This window comes from Phaseolus vulgaris, chromosome 5, assembly GCF_051622355.1.
Source record: "Phaseolus vulgaris cultivar YP4 chromosome 5, ASM5162235v1, whole genome shotgun sequence".
NCBI lineage: Eukaryota > Viridiplantae > Streptophyta > Magnoliopsida > Fabales > Fabaceae > Phaseolus > Phaseolus vulgaris.
The window spans coordinates 28,286,342-28,301,046 of record NC_143502.1 but is presented as its reverse complement, the minus strand read 5'-3'; the positions used below and the strand labels follow the sequence as shown (position 1 = coordinate 28,301,046).

The 14,705-nt window shown below is 44.5% G+C and overlaps 1 pseudogene; it reads left to right on the top strand.

Moving 5' to 3' along the window:
- The first annotated feature begins 7,674 nt into the window (after positions 1 to 7,674).
- On the top strand, positions 7,675 to 12,273 carry LOC150027552 (uncharacterized; annotated as a pseudogene).
- Positions 12,274 to 14,705: the final 2,432 nt, after the last annotated feature.

Here is a 14,705-nt window from a genome sequence, read left to right as displayed (position 1 = left end):
CTTCTGCCAGCCAGGTGTCCCGTTCAACACGCCTATATTATAGCTTGCTGCCACATCATCTATTCCGACTACCTGGGCGGTACACAAGCCCCCCAGTCTTAAGCGAAGACTTGTCCAGCGAAAAGACTAAGAGGTCACATCACTGCCGACCTACGTGGCGCTGGCACGGAATTCCAAACGTTCGTACCCTCTGCTTTTCTGACGCTCCCCCAAACCCCTCTTTCCAATCACTCGACACGTGGCTTCATCAACGGTCATCTTCAGCTGTCGTTTGCGCTTCCAAAAACGTTTGAAAAACCCTTAAACCCTTTCATTTCTACTGTTTCATCATCTCTCTGCATTCTCAAAAGCTCCGAGTTTTCTCTGCGAACCCACGACGCTCCTCAACTCTCTCAATCTCCAACTCCCTTCAACACTTATCTGATCGTTGAAAGGTACCTCTTTTATTTCCTCTGTTGATACTTGCTGCATCTTAATCGATTCGCATCATCCATTATCTGTCTGGTGCATACGCTGTGGGTTGCTTCCTCCTCTTCTTCCCTCCCGTAACTTAGGGCTTCGTCTTCCATTACATTCGTCACAACGAACTCCCGTTCGTTCGTTCTCCATTCTTCGTCCACAATCGAGTCGTTCTCTGTAACCTTTCTTCATTCCTTTTCCTTTTTCCTTTGCAGTTCCTGCGATGGCTCGCACGAAAATCACCGCGAACCCTCCTCCTCCATCGCGAAACCCTCCACCCCTAGCGCATAACCTACCACGAGCATCTGGTGCTCCTTCTACCCAGGCTGAGAGGCCTGAAACTTCTCACTCCAATCTCGCTCAGGCAACTCCACCAGTCGTCGGAGGAGCCTCCATTCCCACACAAGACTACAAGAAGCTCTACCCGTGGGCCACCTCAGCTTTGTTGAAAGAAACCTCTTCCATAAACACAGAGTTGGGCGTGCACCGACTAAGGAAAGGGGACCAATCCGAGCTTTCATTCCATAAGGAGCATGACAGCAAAATGGTCGTGCTGCCTTGCGATCCGGATGAACCGATCTGCGCCGACAATAAAGCGAACAATGGCGAGCTGTTCTGCTTCCTCTACGCGACATTCTTCAAGAAGGGGTCCTCCTTCAACCACCTCGATTGCTGGAGCCGCACCAGGTGGGGATGAAGGTGCCCACAAGTTGCCGATACTCATAACCGAGTCCCCCACTTCACCACCACGCCAGGAAGCCCCCCTCGCTCTACCAACTCAAGAGGGTGGTGGTGAAAGTCAGCACCAGGCTCCTTCAGCACCTCCACCAACAGCAGCTGCAAACCTTCCCCCCTTGGTCAAAGAAGTCTGGGGGCCCTTCACAGCTAAGCTAAAGATGATGGCAGAGGACCTCCCCTCAATCATAACAAAGGCTGTGAAAAGCTCAAACAAAAAGCTTCAGGACGAGATCTCAACACTCTAGGAGGAGAATCACCTGATAAGGATTGAGGCAGAGCAACTGTCTTGCAATCTGATGATGGCAGAGGTCGATCACTCAAGGGTGGAGGACGCCATGAGTGTTGAGCTAAGGGTTGCGCGCAAGGAGGCCTCCGATCTGCCCCAGAAACTGCACCTCCTGGCTCAAGAGAAAATCGAGCTGGAGAGTAAGCTGGTTCCCTACAGGCTCAAGGTGGCCAACTTGGAGGCATCGATGAAAGCGGATGCAGCCAAGGTAGAGAACCTTGAAAAAAGGTCGGCTCATCGGGAGGTTCTCCATGGAAAGGTCGAGAAGGAGAGGGACGACGCCGTGGATGAGCTCGCCAAGGCTCGAGAGGAAAACAAGAAAATTGTTGCAGAGCTGGCCCAGGCGCGGGACGAAGGCAAAAAGGTTGCTGAAGACCTTGCTCAAGCTCGTGGGGAAACCGAAGAACTGAAGAAACGAGCTGATGAGCTGAAGCAGCAAACCGAGGAGCTCAGGCAACAAACTGAAGAACTCGAGCAAAGCTCCGCCCAAGTCCTTGCCGCCGGATTCGACGCCGCCCTGGAGCAAGTCGCTTGTCAGTACCCTGAGCTCGACCTTTCCATGGTGTCGATATGCAATGAAGTGGTGGATGGGAAGATCGTGCCTTCTGAAGATTAATCGTCTTCCTCCATCACTTATTTCCTAAGATTTAATGCTTGTTTCTTTTTGCACAATCTTTACTTGTAATTTTCTTTCCTTTGTATTTGAACTGGTACAGCTTCTATTATAACTTTTTCCGCTTTTGCACCTCGTCTCTCTATTTGCTTCGCTTTTCCTTTTTAACCTTCGTCTGCTTTCTCCCTCGCTGTATGGTCGATTAACTCATCTTGTACAACTCACTTTAAACAAATCAACTTAGCGATTCCTTTGGTTCAACCGCTTACTCACTGCTTCAAACTCGAGCAAGCTATCAATCTTATACCAACTCATCAACTGTTAACTCAAAGTGAAAACTCGAGCAACTTATTATTCTTCAAGCGATGACATTTACTATAACTTGCTAACTTAAGGCAATTAGCTACTTACTAGGCAGCAGGTTTCAACTCAAACTGGTATTTCAATACAGTTTACCTGATCTGCCTGGCAAGGTTAACCCTTACTTCTGACACCGCCTTCCTCTGATCGCCATAGGGTTCTGGCGATGTAAGCTCCCTTTGCCTTCATAACTTGGCTATTGTTCCCTCATCTGGGGGGTAGAGGCGTCTTTCGGATCCTGCTCTACTTCCTTGAGTTTCGGAACAAAAAGCCGGATAGCGAGGTGTTCTTTTCGAACCTACCTTAGCTATCCTTTAACCTTCTTCCACCCTTCACACCATACCTAAACTCGTTCAAGACGAGAAGGACTTTATCTTGCCTGAACTCGCTCGACGGCGAGAAGAACTTTATCTTGCCTGAACTCGCTCGACGGCGAGAAGGACTTTATCTTGCCTCAACTCGCTCGACGGCGAGAAGGACTTTATCTTGCCTGAATTCGCTCGACGGCGAGAAGGACTTTATCTGGCCTGAACTCGCTCGACGGCGAGAAGGACTTTATCTGGCCTGAACTCGCTCGACGGCGAGAAGGACTTTATCTCTTTCTCGCCTGCACTCGCTTGAGGGCGAGGAGGTCTTTTACTCTTTCTGGTGCCTCCGATCGTCGAAAGATGATGAGGACTTTAAAACGTTAATTATGCTGCCGATCGACGAAAAACGATGGGGACTTAAAAACTTTAACTGAGAGCATGTACTTTCCCTACAAACTTCCAACACAAACATGCATGCAAACTCAAAGAACTTAAGCTTGAAAACTCTTCTTTTATTGGGTGGCCTCATTAAAAACCTTCCTTAGGGAAAAAAGAGTGCCCCCTTTAAACTGTTTTAACAGAAAGCTTGCAGATATCTTCGTGTTTGTTTTTACTTACAAAGCTTTAACTATAATATAACTTGAGGTGTGTGGCGTTCCAAGTGCGAGGAATCGCCCCTCCTTCCAATGTCTCTAGGCGGTACGCGCCGTTCCCGAGCGCCTCGGTTATTCTGAACGGTCCTGTCCACTTAGGCGACAACTTGTTTTCCATCTCGTACTGGTGGGCCTTCCTCATCACCAGGTCGCCCTCTTTAAACTACCTTCACATCACCTTCGAGTTGTATCTTCGTTCGATCCTCCTTTTCACTGCCTCGGCTTTTACTCTCGCCTCCTCCCTGACCTCATCCAGCAAATCTAGATTCAACCTTCTTTCTTCATTCGAGTGTTCCGCTACAAAGTGCTGGAATCTCGGCGAGCTCTCCTAGATTTCCACTGGAATCATTGCGTCGCATCCATATACCAAGCTAAACGGGGTCTCGTGGGTCCCTGACTGCTCGGTGGTGTGGTACGCCCAGACTATGCGGGGTACCTCCTCAGCCCACGATCCCTTGGCTTTCTCTAGCCTTCTCTTCAAGCCTCTTAGCAACACCCGATTGGCGGACTCTACTTGGCCGTTTGTTTGAGGGTGCTCGACGGATGCAAACACCTGCTGAATTCCCACCTCTTCGCACAGCTTCTTCAGCAGGTGACTTGCAAACTGAGTCCCATTGTCTGACACCAGGCGCTTAGGCACGCCAAACCGGCACACGATGTTCTTCCATACAAAGCTCTCGATCTTGTGTGCGGTGATCTGGGCTACTGGTTCTGCTTCGATCCACTTGGTGATATATTCAATTGCTACCACCAAGTATTTCATCTGCCTGATCGCCAATGGGAAAGGTCCCAGGATGTCAATTCCCCACGTATGAAACGGCCAAGGGCTGTAAATTGACTTTAACTCTTCTAGGGCGCTCTGTGCCAATCGGCGTGCTGCTGATATTGCTTGCAACATTGTGCATACTTCTTGCAGTCCTCCCTCATCGTTGGCCAGTAGTAACCTGCACGGAGGATTCTTGCGACCAGAGCTCGACCCCCGACGTGACTTCCACATATCCCTTCATGGTGATCGGCCATAATTCTTGTACATTTTTCTCCGTGCACACATTCCAGGAGTGGGTGCGTGAACCCAAACCTATACAACTCGCCATCAATCATTGTGAACTTGCTGGAGTTCTTCTTTATCTTCCTAGCCTCCATCGGATCCAGCGGGAGAAGGCCGTCTGCCAGGCATCGCTGGTACTGTGTTATCCACGTGTCTGGCTCATGCGTAGCGCAGACCTGCGTCATGTTCACCCTCTCCCGTCGACAGGCTCTTATTCTCGGCGATCTCAAGGTCTCCTGGGTCAAAGACCTGTGACTCCTCGCCGCTTTCTCCGTCGACTTGCTTATCTGAAGAACCAGGTGGTCTGCCACAAATGCTTTAGGCGTCTTCAGAGTTTCTTGGATCACCATCCTCTGCCTACCCCCCTTGCCCGAGCTGGCGAGCTTAGCTAGCAAGTCTGCTCGGGCATTCTGATCTCTGGGCACATGTACCACTTCAAACGAGGCAAAAGAACCCTTCAACTCCTGCACATACTCCAAGTAAGCCGCCATTTGTGGATCCTTGGCCTGGAACTCGCCTGTTACTTGTCCCGTGACCAATGACGAGTCACTCTTAGCCATCAGCACCCTAGCTCCCATCTCCTTGGCCAGCAAGATTCCAGCGATCAGCGCCTCATACTCTGCTTGATTGTTGTTGGCTTTGAAGGCAAACCTCAAGGACTGTTCTATCAGCACGCCGTTGGGCCCTTCTAGAATAACTCCAGCACCGCTACCCTGCTGGTTTGACGATCCGTCCACCAAGAGCACCCAACGAAAATCATCCCCTTCAACTCGTGCTGCTTCTGACGAGAGTTCGACCACAAAATCGGCGAAAATCTGCCCCTTGATCGGACCACGGGGCTCATACTTGATGTCGAACTCTGACAGCTCCACCGCCCATTTCACCATCCTCCCAGCTACATCAGGCTTCTTCAGGACTTTTTGGATGGGCAAGTCGGTCATCACCAGTATTGTAAAACTGTGAAAATAGTGGCGCAACCTCCTCGCCGAAAATACCACAGCCAGTGCAGCTTTCTCCAAGGCCCGATACCTCACCTCCGGGCCTTGCAACACCTTGCTGACGAAATAAATAGGCTTCTGAGCCTGGTCTTGGTCTTGGGCGAGCACCGCACTCACCGCCCTCTCAGTCACAGCAAAATACAACCTGAGAGGGGTTCCCACCAACGGTTTGCACAAAACCGGCGGGCTCACCAGGTACTCTTTAAGCTTGACGAAGGCCTCTTCACACTCCTTCGTCCAGGCAAACTTATTGTTTCACCTTAAACACTGGAAGTACGAATGGCCTTTCTCTCCGCTAGCTGACACGAAACGAGACAGGGCGACCATCCGACCTGTAAGTTGCTGCACCTCCTTCACGGTAGCCGGGCTCCTCATCACCAAAATGGCAGCACACTTGTCAGGATTTGCCTCTATTCCTCTTTCAGTTAAGAGGAATCCCAAGAACTTCCCTGCCTCCACCCCAAAAATGCACTTCTCGGGGTTCAGCTTTAATCTGAACTTGGCGATTGTGGTGAACAACTCCTCCAGGTTCGCAACGTGCTTGCTCTTTTCCGGCGAGGTCACGACCATATCATCCACGTACGCTTGCACATTTCTTCCCAGCATTGGTGCAAGTACCCTATCCATCAATCTTTGGTACGTGGCCCCCGCGTTCTTCAGCGCAAAGGGCATCACCTTGTAGCAGTAGCACGATCTCTCGGTCATGAAGGCGGTCTTCTCTTCATCCATAGGATGCATTTTTATCTGGTTGTACCCTGAGAAGGCATCCAGGAAACTCAGCAACTTACACCCTGCAGCACTGTCGACCAGGGCGTCTATGCTTGGCAAAGGATACGAGTCCTTTGGGCAAGCCTTGTTCAGGTCAGTGAAGCCGACGCACATGCGCCACTTCCCGTTGCTTTTCTTCACCAGCACGACATTGGCCAACCACTCAGGGTACTGGACTTCCCTGATATGGCCCGCGGCAAGGATCTTCTGTGTTTCATCCCTGATCGCCTGCCTCCTCTCCTCATTAAATTTCCTTATTCTCTACCGCACTGGTTTGACCTGGTTGTCCATTGCTAGGTGATGGCACAAGAAGTCGGGGTCGATTCCCAGCATGTCTGAAGCAGACCATGCAAAAGCATCCAGATGCCGCTCTATCACTTTGGCGATCTGGTCTTGGAGTTCAACTTCCAAAGATCTTCCCAGCTTGAAGACCTTTCCCCCAATCTCCCTTTCGAGCCACTCCTCGACGGGTTTGGGTCGGCACTAGTACAAAATACTTGAATAACGACACCCTTTAAAGACGGTTTAGAAATAACCATCGTGATAAGGGAGGCGGTGGCAATTGCGTAATATTTTTGAATTTTTTGCACACTTTTAACGACGGTTCTCGCCACAACCGTCGTTAAAAGTCAAACTGGCAGGAATCAACGACGGTTTGCCAATAACCGTCGTTAAATGTCAATGAATCAACGACGGTTCTTCCAGAACCGTCGTTAAATGTGCATATTTTTTTTTTCATTCAGAATGAACACTTTCCCTCTTTCGAATTCACTCTTACGCAAAACAACTCTTTCTTCTCTCTCACAAAACCGCGACCCAGGCCCTACACCACCGCCACTGCTACGCGCCGCTCTCGCCACCGACTGACCGTCGCACCGCCTCAGCGCCGACCGCACGCCCGCCAGCCTCGCGCCTCCCCGTGCACCACGACCGTCGCGCCTCCCCGCGCACCGCGACCCCTGCGCATCGCGACCAGCCGTGCGCGCGCCGCTGCTCCTCCCACCGTGCCTCCGTGCCTTAAGGCAACCGCCTGCACCTGCCGCGACGAACGAAGCCCTTGACTGCCGTTCCGCGATGTGCTCCGCCGCCTCGCTAACCGCGACCGCTGCCTTGTGAGCTACGCCACCGTGCCTTCGCCATTGTCTCCCCTGCCGCACCGTTTTGAGGTTAGTATATTTTTATTTATTATTGAATTCTATATTAGATATATTTTGAAAGTGTTTGTTTTGAGTTAGATATTGATTCCATATATTGAACGAACTGATTCTGAGTCCGGAGGTGTTCGACCTTCGGCAGTTTTGATTTAATCTTCAATGATTATATATTGTTTTGACATATTGAACGCATTGGTTCTGAGTCCGGAGGTATCCGACCTTCGGCAATTTTGATTTATTTTTTAATGAATTGCATTTTGAAAGCACTGGTTCTTAGTTTAGCAGTTCCATGGATCGGAGTTGGATTAATACACCACGGATAAGTGATGCTTACGAAAAAGGGGTTGAAGAATTCTTACAGTTTGCGCAACATAATGCTATTAGTTGTAATAATGGAGTAAAAATAAGGTGTCCTTGTGTCAATTGTTTGAATGGAAGGATATTGAGTGTTTCCGAAATAAGAGAACATCTTTTGTGTGATGGATTTTTGAAAAGTTATACGACATGGACGTGGCATGGTGAATTGTTAGACTTGCCAGGTGTGCGCGGAGCTTCGGAGGAAGTTCATTTCTCAATGGATGATAGATTAGAAGACATGATTCGTGATGTGGGAGCAGAATCATTTGCTAATGTAGTTTTCGAAAATATGTCTAATGATGCAGAGACTCCTTTGTATCCTGGTTCAACTAACTTCACACGATTATTAGCAGTGTTAAGGTTGATGAATTTGAAGGTAATGAATGGATGGACCGACAAAAGTTTTACAGAATTGCTTCAATTGCTTAAGGATATGCTTCCAGAAGGAAATACCTTGCCCAATCGAAATTTTGAGGCAAAAAAAATACTTTGCCATTGGGTATGGAGTATAGAAAAATACATTCATGTCCTAACGATTGTATTTTATACAGAAATGAATATGAAGATTTAAGAAGATGTCCCAGGTGTGGTTTGTCACGTTATAAGGTTAAAGTTGGTCAGAATGATGAAATTGATGAATTCACAAAGGAAGGTCCTCCTGCTAAGGTTGTTTGGTATCTTCCAATAATTCCAAGGCTTAAGCGTTTGTTTACAAATGCAGATGACGCTAAAAACCTTAGGTGGCATGCAGATAATAGAAAATGTGATGGATTACTTCGTCATCCTACTGATTCTTTGCAGTGGAAGAATATTGATAAAGAATTTCCTGAATTTGGAAAAGAATCAAGAAACTTAAGACTTGGATTGGCAACTGATGGAATGAATCCCTTTGGAAATTTAAGTAGTAATCATAGTTCATGGCCCGTTTTGTTAGTGATTTACAACTTACCTCCTGCTTTGTGTATGAAACGCAAATACATGATGTTATCTATGATGATCTCTGGTCCAAAACAACCTGGAAATGACATAGATGTTTATCTTAATCCATTGATTGAAGATTTGAAATTATTGTGGAATGAAGGGGTTGATGTGTTTGACGCGTTTAAGAATGAATCTTTCCGATTGCTTGCGATGTTGTTTTGTACTATCAATGACTTCCCTGCATATGGGAACTTGTCAGGTTATAGTGTGAAAGGCCATAGAGCATGTCCAATATGTCAAGACAAGACATCTTATGAGCAGTTGAAACATGGAAGAAAACCGTGTATCTTGGGCATCGTAGATTTCTAAAGAAATATCATCCGTATCGTCGATTGAAAAAAGCTTTTAACGGATACCAAGAACATGACATTTGTCCCACTCCCTTAAGTGGTGTTGAAATTTATGAAAAAATAAAAAATGTTAATGTGACTTTTGGAAAAATGAAGAAGAAGCAAACTGTGAATGAAATATGGAAGAAGAGATCAATCTTTTTTTATCTTCCGTATTGGTGTAAGTTAGATGTTAGACACTGTCTAAATGTAATGCACGTAGAGAAGAATGTGTATGACAGTCTAATAGGAACACTTCTGAACATTAAAGGCAAAACAAAGGATGGTGTGAATGCACATCTGGATTTGACTGAAATGAATATACGAGAGGAATTGGCACCGAGAGAAGTTGGTAAACGTACATAATTGCCTGCAGCGTGTTACACTTTGTCAAAGAAAGAGAAAACAAGTTTTTGTGAATGTCTTAAAGGTGTTAAGGTACCACAAGGCTACTCTTCAAATGTGAAGAGTCTTGTATCTATGAATGATTTGAAACTAATTGGCTTAAAGTCACATGATTGTCACGTTCTAATGCAACAATTACTACCGGTGGCTATTCGTGGAATCTTGCCCAAAAATGTTAGGCATACAATCACTCGACTATGTTCATTTTTCAATTCCATATGTAGTAAAGAGATTGACTCTCAGAAGTTGGATGAACTTGAAGAAGAAATAATTGTTATCTTGTGTCAACTCGAGATGTTTTTTCCTCCATCTTTTTTTGATATTATGGTACACTTGGTTGTTCATCTTGTAAGAGAAATCAGATTGTGTGGGCCAGTTTATATGCGATGGATGTATCCAGTTGAACGATACATGAAGATTTTGAAGGGATATGTGAAGAATCAATGTCGTCCAGAAGCTTCCATTATTGAAAGATACATTTCAGAAGAATCTATTGAGTTTTGTTCTGAGTACATGTCAAAAGCCAAATGTATAGGAGTTCCTGAAAAAGGTTGGCACTCACGTAGATTCATAAGTAAATTCACGTAAAAAACAACATAATGACCCAGAAGATACAAACAATGACATTTGTGAGATTGAATCACTTATAAGAACGACCATCAATAAAGAGTACGAGGATGTTGCTGATGTTGTACATGCAACTCGAAATGATCATGATGAAGGAATATATAATTGTATGTACATGTGATTCATGTTTAGTTTTACAATATATTTCATTTTAATTATATTTCATATTCTTGATGCTTATCATATTTTTTTGATAACAGGAACATGGCAGATGATAAAGTTTCCCATTCAAAAACTGGGAGAGGACCTACAAGATTAAAGAATATGTTTAAGAGGATAAATAAAGATGACAAGATACCTTTGTCTATTGATATCCACACTGGTGTGCCCACTGGGCAACATGCAAAGAAATATAGGAGTTATCTCGGAGTACTATCTCGTGAAAGGATCTCTATCTTAACTCAGTCCTGGGATCACGTGACTGACCACGAGAAAAACATGATTTGGCAAGATATTCTGGTATGTAACTGTTTTTAATTTGCTCAATCTAAAGTTCTTTTATACTTTGTTTTTGTTTATGAAGTAATTCTTTCAAACAATGTAGACGCATTACAACATCCCGAAACCTTGAAAGCGAAGGTTCTTTCAGATGTGGGTGTCAAGTTTCGTCAGTTCAAATCAAAATTGACAACAGATTATATATATGGGAAAAGGAAAGAAGAAAATCCTTGTGCAAAATATGCATCCATTGATGAAGAAACTTGGCAGCAGTTTGTCAATATTCGACAAACTGAAAAATGGCAGGTTAGTATCACTTTTAGATTTGAATATAGTTTATATTAACGTATTACTAAATTTTGAGTGTTATGATAGGAGGTTCGGAACAAAGCAAAAGCCAATCAGGCACATAATGATACCCCACACTTATTGTCTCGTGGTGGTTATAAGTTGCTAGAGCAGAAGATGCTTGAAGAAAAGATTAAAGCACGTTCTACTTCCATTGAGGAAATGAATAGTGTAGATTCTTTGAGACCTCCATCCCCACCACTCCGACATGAGATGTGGAAGGGTGCCCGTATAAACCCATTAGGGACATGGAGTTCTAAGTCAACAAAACAAACAATTGAACGCATTGTAAGTTTGACAATTTCTTTTCAATGTGTTATTTTAAATTCTATGTGTTATTTTAAATTCAATGTGTTGAAGTTTGTCAATTTCTTTTCATTTGTTTTAGGATTCTCTTAATGAGCAATCAACACAGGGGACTTTTAAACCATGTGGTCGCAATGATATTCTTAATGTTGCTCTCGGACGACCTGAACACCCTGGACGTGTTCGTGTAGCTGGATATGGGGTTGGGATTCGGTCATACTTTGGACCTCCATGACACAGCAAGGAACAATTGTCCAATGAACCTAGCCAAGAGTATTTACTACAACTACGTGAGCAGTTAAAGGCTGAGGTAACTCAAAAGCTTAAAGAAAGCTTCATGGAGGAGTTTAGTGCGCGAATGGAAATGGAGTTCAAAAAGCGGTGGGAGGGTTTAGGACACTCACAGCAACCACCTACTATGGTAGAAGATGAACCACCTCCGCCTCCTATTAAGAAAGTCAGCACTAAAGGGAGTTGTTCGGCAGTTGATCTATCAGGGGATGACTTTGGCTCAACTAGCCAATGCGAATTATATGTTGAATGTAATTCTTTGACCCGACTCGTTGCCTTGGGTAAGTGTTATGAAGGGGTCACAATGTTACACAATGTGCCTCTTCCTTCTAATTTCATGAAGGTCACGGTGGAGAAGGTCCTTTATGGTGATCTTGCAGTTCCTGTGCCGACATCAGAGGTCACAATTGTAGCAGAGGCAATACATACTTTCGTTGCCTGGCCTAGACATCTCGTCAGACCTATAGACTCTATGGTATATCTTTGCACTAATACTAATAGAATTATATATCAGATATATTACATTCTAACTAATTTAAGTATTTGTTTGTTTTGATGAGTAGCAGGAACCTAAGACAAATCTGCCTCTGGGAAAGAAGAAAATAGTCTCCATTGATGATCCTCTGGGGGCATTGGTGGAAATTGCTACAGCTTTAGATACAACCGTCTTAGAGGTTCCATGGGATGCCAATGTTTTTGGAAGGCATAGTAATCTACCTTTGTATGTTCACATGTCTGATTTGTTGGACCTTGCATCCGGAGATCAAGAGATTAACATACCAATTCTGCAATTATGGATGATGTAAGTTCAAATTTTAAAATCTTTATACTTTTGATTTATTAAATATATTAGTACTAACTTATTGAAATTTAGGTATCTTTCTGGATTATGCTTTGATGAGGGGAAACACAATATATATGGGCTTTTAGACCCTCAAATCACTCAATAAATTGGAAACAAGAAGTCAGAAAAACAAACATACATCACCACTGCCTTAAAGAATGGTGGAAAAGACATTTATTTTGCTCCGTACATCCATGAGTAAGTTCTTATTTATTAAATAAGTTTTAATAAATTATTGAAATAAGAGAAACTAATTAACTGATTTGTTATACAGGCGTCATTGGCAACTATTGATCATATCTGTTCAAGATCATACCGCTACATGGTTTTGCTCCTTACATAAAAAACCTCCTACCTATTTTAAAAACATTATAGATAGGTACGATAGTTTCATTTAACATTTATTATTACTTATATATTATATAATATTATGTATTCTAACATGAAATCTTATTATTTTAGTGCTTACTCTGGATATAATATGTTGTGTGGGAGGAGAAGTTCAAACGCACAAAAACTCACTTGGATGTACCTTAAGGTATTTAAAGTATATTTGTTCACTCAATTTAATGTGTTTCACTCATTGATTTAATATATTTATTTTCACATGTAGTGCAACAGGCAATCTGGAAATTATGAGTGCGGTTATTATGTTATGCAGTGGATGTTGACTATTTTGTAAGCTGGAATTAATAAATGTTGGGATCAGGTATAATACCTCAATACAATAAACACTTTAAAATTTAGGGTTTATTATTCATGCACTAATTCAAAAAATTTCAAATGTCACAGTTCTTCAACGACCAACACCCGCTAGATTCGGAAGCATTGGAGTATGTGAGAACAACATGGTCAAAGTATTTTGTAACCATGTATAACACCCTAGGATAGATAAATCATTAGAATGACAAACTTTTTCATATATTAGCTGAACTTTTTTGTATAATACTATAATTTGTTGTATGTAATTTATATATTTAAATTATGATTTTAAATGTTTTGTTTTTCTGGGATTGAAAATTTTATGCAGTTTTGGTTTGAGATTTTTTTTTAAAATAATTTTTTTTTTCAATTCCTGCATACAACGACGGTTCCCCTGGAACCGTCTTTAAAGAACCTACTTAAAACGACGGTTCCTGGGGGAACCATCTTTAAAAGTCCCTCACTTTTTTTTAAAAAAAATTCTGAAACTGCTTTTAACGACGGTTATAGCAACCGTCGTGGAAACTCACATATTTTAACGACGGTTATTTAACCGTCGTGAAAACTCTCACTTTTTAACGACGCCCGCAATAACGACGGTTCTGGAACCGTCTTTAAATGTTGATTTTAACCGTCGTTAATATACCTTTTTGTACTAGTGCGGGTTTCCCTGGCGATCACCGCCCTGGCGATTCCCAGTTCCCTCGATTCCTCTGGGCGGTTCCTCGCCTCTTCTTCCCGATCGGCGTTCTCCTCCCTCGCTTCAGCATCTACCATGACGACATCGCTGCTGGCGGTCGCCTCCATCGCCGTCGACCTGGGCTTCACACCGGGAGGCGGGGTGGTCGTGATGTAACTTACTGACCTCTTATTCTTCAGGCTATTCTCATAGCACTTCTTTGCTTCCTTCTGGTCCGATTTGATGGTGATCACCACCCCCTCCATAGACGGCAGCTTCACCTTCATGTGCCTGGTCGAGGGCACAGCTCCTATTCTGTTGAGTGTTGGTCTTCCCAACAGAATGTTATATGCTGAGGGAGCATTCACGACGAGGTACTTGATTTTCTCCGTCCTCGAGCCCGCCTCATCTGTGAATGTTGTTCTTAACTCGATGTATCCCTGACCTCCACCTGATCGCCAGCGAACCCATACAAACACCCTCCATAGGGCCTCTGCTGGTCAATGGGTAGTTGCAGCTGTGTGAAAGTCGGTCAGAACATCACATCTGCCGAGCTTCCTTGGTCCACCAGTACCCTGTGGACCTTCCTTCCCGCTGTGACAAGCGAGATAACTATGGGATCGTTGTCATGAGGCACAACGTCCCTGAGATCTTCTCTTGTAAACGTGATGTCCACATCTGGCGAGTGGTCCTCGAACATGTCCACCGTCATCACAGAACTTGCATATTTCTTCCTCTGTGACGTGGTGCATCCACCACTCGGGAAACCTCCTGCGATGGTGTGCATCTCTCCATGAGTGGGCATCTCATGCTGCTGAGCCTCACCACCCGCCGGCTGGGAGCTCGACGCACCCCCCGTCCTTCTGTCTAGCAGGTAATTGTTCAAGAAACCGCTCTTGACCAGGTCGTCTAGCTGGTATCTCAGTGCCAAACACGAATCAACGGTGTGACCAAAACTCTGGTGGAACTCGCACCAGGCGTCTGGTTTTGGTCCTAACACCTTGTCGCCCACT